Raw genomic sequence first — 4,474 nt, 5'->3', positions numbered from 1 at the left:
TCATGCTCTGTCTCTCTGTCTCTCTCAAAAATAAATAAACATTAAAAAAAAAAAAAAAACACTACCCCAGATCTATCAGTTGTCTTTGACTTAGAGTTTAATTCTTTTTTTTTTTTTTATTTAAAAAATTTCTTTTTTGGGGGGTGCCTGGGTGGCTCAGTCGGTTAAGTGCCCAGTTCAGTTCAGGTCATGATCTCACAATTCATGGGTTCGAGGGCCGCGTCAGGCTCTGTGCTGACAGCTAGCTCAGAGCCTGGAGCCTGCTTTGGATTCTGTGTCTCCCTCTCTCTCTCTGACCCTCCCCTGCTTGCACTGTCAATCTCTGTCTCTCAAAAAAAATTAAAAACGTTAATAAAAAATAATTTAAAAAAAATAAAATTTTTTAATGTTTTATTTATTTTTTGAGAGAGAGAGACAGCGTGAGCAGGGGAGGGTCAGAGAGAGGGGTAGACACAGAATCTGAAGCAGGCTCCAGGCTCTAAGCTATCTGTCAGCACAGAGCCCAAAGCAGGGCTCAAGACGAGGGGCTCAAACCCACAAACCAGAAGATCATGACCTGAGCCAAAGGCGGACGCTCAACCGACTGAGCCACCCAGGCGCCCCTAATTCTTATACCACAAAATTTGTGCAGGTAAACATAAAAATGTAAACTAAATGGAGCATTTAGGAGATCATCAAAAGGAGGTTCCCATACCACCTGCTCTGTCTTCTGAATTCACTTCTAGTTAAGACTCAATTCAGTCCAACAAGCATGGATTGAAGACCATCCATACCTTAAGGTTTAAGGTATCTAGACCTTAGAACTTAGGTATCTTAGAGCTCAGAAGACAACAGAAACTTGGGCCTGAAACATATTAGGTTGATTCAGTAGGTCTTATTTTTTTTTAATTAAAAATGACAGGTGGCTCTCTATGTTGACACCATTAAACTTAAGAGTTTTGTCCCTGTTGTTATTTTGCTAGCAGTTATCATGAATTTCTAACTCACCAATTTTTCAGTACAACAGACAGAATTGTTCAAAATTCTCATTCCATTCAAGAAAAACAAAATAAAACTGTAACTACATGTTATATATTTGGCTCCAAATTGGGTAATTAGCAGTCATTACCTTCCAGAGACTCCCTCTATACTTGATATAGCTAGTTCTAGTTCTATACTGACACATGTAACTACTAATTGATGTTTATTCTTATGTTATTTTGTTATGGCCCTAATCAGTACAATTTCTTAAATGTACTAGGTACTCAATAAATACTGATTAATTTTAAATTATCTAACATTTCTCAATTATAGTAGTGTTCTATAGAAAGAAATGAGTTTGAGTAGACAATTAAACTAGTTAAGGACCCAAAGGAAATTGGAAGTGATTTTTTGAACACTTCCGTTGAAGAGAGAAAAAAGAAAAAAAACCTGGTTACTTTAAGAAAAATAATTGGACTACAAATCCTCTTGCCTTATCAGAGAGGGTGGGCCTTTGATAAAAAAAGTAGGCTTGCACTGCCTCTTGGAAGTCCAGAATATCAAGGTCATTGACTGAGTAAACAGAAAGGTAACGAAAGCTAGTGACATTGGAGAGGAAACATATTTGTATCTCTATCTCTGAATCTGTCTGTCTGTCATCTATCTATCTGTCCTTGAAGAGAGGGAGAGAGAGGAATTCATTTTAAGAAGGTGGCTTGTGCAATTATGACAGCTTGGCGAGTCCAAAATCAGATGGGGTAAGCTGCTAGTTGAAGACTAGGAAAGAGCTGCAGTTCAGGTCCAAAGTCAGCCCACCGAAAACATTTTTCCTTGCTGGGGGCAGGTCAGTCTTTGTTCTGCTGAGGTCTTCAACTGATTGGATGATGCCCACCCACATTATGGAAGGTAATCTACTTTACTCAAAGTTTATCAATTTAAATGTTAATCTCGTCCACACAACACCTTCACAGAAAACATCCAAAATAATATTTAACTAAATACCAGGCCACTGTGGCCCAGCCACGTTGACACAAAAAATAACCATCACAGAATATAATTTTCATAGGTGTTCAGATTTATAAAAGTAGGCTACATGGCATATTTGGGTTATTGAAAAAGAAAATCCATCTTTTGGTGAGCCGTCTGTTTGTTTACTGTTAATGTGAACTGAATGGAATCATAGCTATTTTAAACCGGCATTATCACAACAAATTACAGGAACTGCAGATGCGGAAAAAAAATTGGCCAGTAAAACATATTGATGAATAGTTATTGACAGCTTTTATTCAGACATGCATTTGCAGAAACAAGTCTATATTTTTGCAAAAGGCATTCTTATCACCAAATTGCGCAGGCCGCAGTAGGCATAGAGTCTAAGCTGAGAAAACACATGATCTGAACATGCAAAGAGTGGCTCCAGTGTTCCGAGACAGCATCTGGAAAATTAGATCCATATTTCGACACAAACATATAGTATAGAAAGGGGGGTGCATGCTTTTGTGGAAAGCTTTTGCTTGGGGGTACTCTAACGTTATTTGTTGAAATGCTTATTTTATATAACTGTGTTTTCCCCCAAGGGAATAAGAAAGGGATTGTTTTTCCTTCTAGATATATTTAACTACTTCATATCCCAGCCTTTATAACTAATTTTTTTCAGTTTTGGTTTTAGATGTAGGATGTTTGCCAGCCACGTACCGTTCTGCTCTCAGCGGCAACACCGCGGGTTTATATGTTTTGTCAGCTTGCACTCAGGGGAGTCCAGTGCCAAAACTTGACATTGCAGAGGTTAAATCACAAATTTCACTCGATGTAAGATAATTTCCCCTTAACTGACTGAAATCATTTTCTAGTTACTACCAATAGAATCACTCCTGGGTCAGATTTATTCACATTTATTTATTTATTTAGCAAAATAACCACTTTAAAAAAAAATCTGTATTTGTGTTCATGCTACTTTTTGTCCAGGAAAGTGTTTGTTTCTCTTTCAAGCCCTCCTTAAATTTTTTTAATGTTCATTTGTTTTTGAGAGAGATTGAGAGACAGAGCGTGGGGGGGGGCGGGACAGAGAGAGAGGAAGACACAGAATCAGAAGCCGGCTCCAGGTTCTGAGCTGTCAGCACAGAGCCTGATACAGGGCTTGAACTCACAGACCATGAGATCACACCCTGAGACGCAGTCTGGCACTTAACGGACTGAGCCACTAGGTGCCCCAAGCCCTGGTTAAAAATATCTCTTTCAAAAAAAACAATTCTTGAAGTGGACTTTGCCTCTCTGGGCTTGCAGGTGCTCTGAGACGTTGGACGTGAATGCACAGAGAGTGGCTAGACCAAATAAACACGTGTCAAGAAAAACCATTATGTTGCTGGGCATTCCCAGTGAAAGCGGATGGATGTACCTTAAAGCAATTTCTTTTGGCTGCAACCTAGTCCCTCGGGGCTAACCTGGATGCTCTTCTTGATTGGAAAATGAGCAGATGATGAAATGAGACCAAGCCCCTGGAAGATTCCATCTTGTCAGCGGTTCACCATTATGTCGCCATCAAGTTCTTTCTTCTCTTCCTGCTCTTTGAAAATTTTACTGGAAGTGCATCCTACATTTTAGGCACAAAAACACAAACTTGTTTCTCATCTCCAAAGTTCATCCTAGGGTCCGTGCCACATGTGTTCTTTTCCCACTACCAGATTTGTTATGCAAATAAATCAAAAAATCTTTTTCTTTAACAACAGACAGCGATGGTCCATTAATACAAGATCTGAAATCATTAGAAATGTGAGTACAGGCTTATCTGAAACAGTTGCAGGGTAGCAAGAAAAGGAGGAAAAATAAAAGTGTTAACTTCCTGTATTAAAACACATTGAATGTTCTTAACTCTACTATATCTATGCGGAGAAATCGTGAGATTCAATAAATAACATTTTCTCTGGAACCCTCATAAATAAACATTTCTTTTCAAATGGTTTCTCAGAATGCACCCTGCAATACTTTTCTGTTATCAGCTGCCTCTGTGTCCTTTCCAGTAGAAGCAATTTACCTTCTCATCTTCATCTATTACTATCTGGCCAGGTAATGACATTCTGGCTGTGCTGTCTGAGCTCTTGATGGGATAGGTGGACTCTGAGAAGACTGGGCCGAGGCAAAAGGAAGGAGAGAGATGCACTCTGCTCCCAACTCCTGCTGGACTTATCTGACATTATGAAAGAAAGAGAGGGAGAGGAGGTAGGGGGCAAGGAGGAAAGGGAAGGGAAGGGAAGGGAAGGGAAGGGAAGGGAAGGGAAGGGAAGGGAAGGGAAGGGAAGGGAAAGGAAGAAAGGAAGAAAGGAAGAAAGGAAGAAAGGAAGAAAGGAAGAAAGGAAGAAAGAGAGAAAGAAAGAGAGAAAGAAAGAAAAAGAAACAGAGGGAGGGAGGAAGGAAGGAAAGATGGAAGAAAGGAAAGAAAGATGGAAAAAGAAAGAAGGAAGGAAGAAGAGAGAGGTGAGGAAAGAAAGTAGGAAGGAAGAAAGGAAAGGAGAGAGAA

At 39.6% G+C, this 4,474-nt stretch overlaps 1 long non-coding RNA gene across 1 annotated transcript in view; it reads right to left on the bottom strand.

Moving 5' to 3' along the window:
- The window catches only part of LOC115299744, a 15,646-nt gene extending 12,244 nt beyond the window's left edge, over nucleotides 1-3,402 (bottom strand). Inside the window, exon 1 of the long non-coding RNA XR_003912316.1 lies at nucleotides 3,356-3,402. This is a non-coding gene — a long non-coding RNA (uncharacterized LOC115299744). The remainder of the gene's footprint in view (nucleotides 1-3,355) is intronic.
- Nucleotides 3,403-4,474: the final 1,072 nt, after the last annotated feature.

Source organism: Suricata suricatta, chromosome 8, assembly GCF_006229205.1.
Source record: "Suricata suricatta isolate VVHF042 chromosome 8, meerkat_22Aug2017_6uvM2_HiC, whole genome shotgun sequence".
Taxonomy (NCBI): domain Eukaryota; kingdom Metazoa; phylum Chordata; class Mammalia; order Carnivora; family Herpestidae; genus Suricata; species Suricata suricatta.
This window is presented reverse-complemented; position numbering and strand designations above follow the sequence as displayed.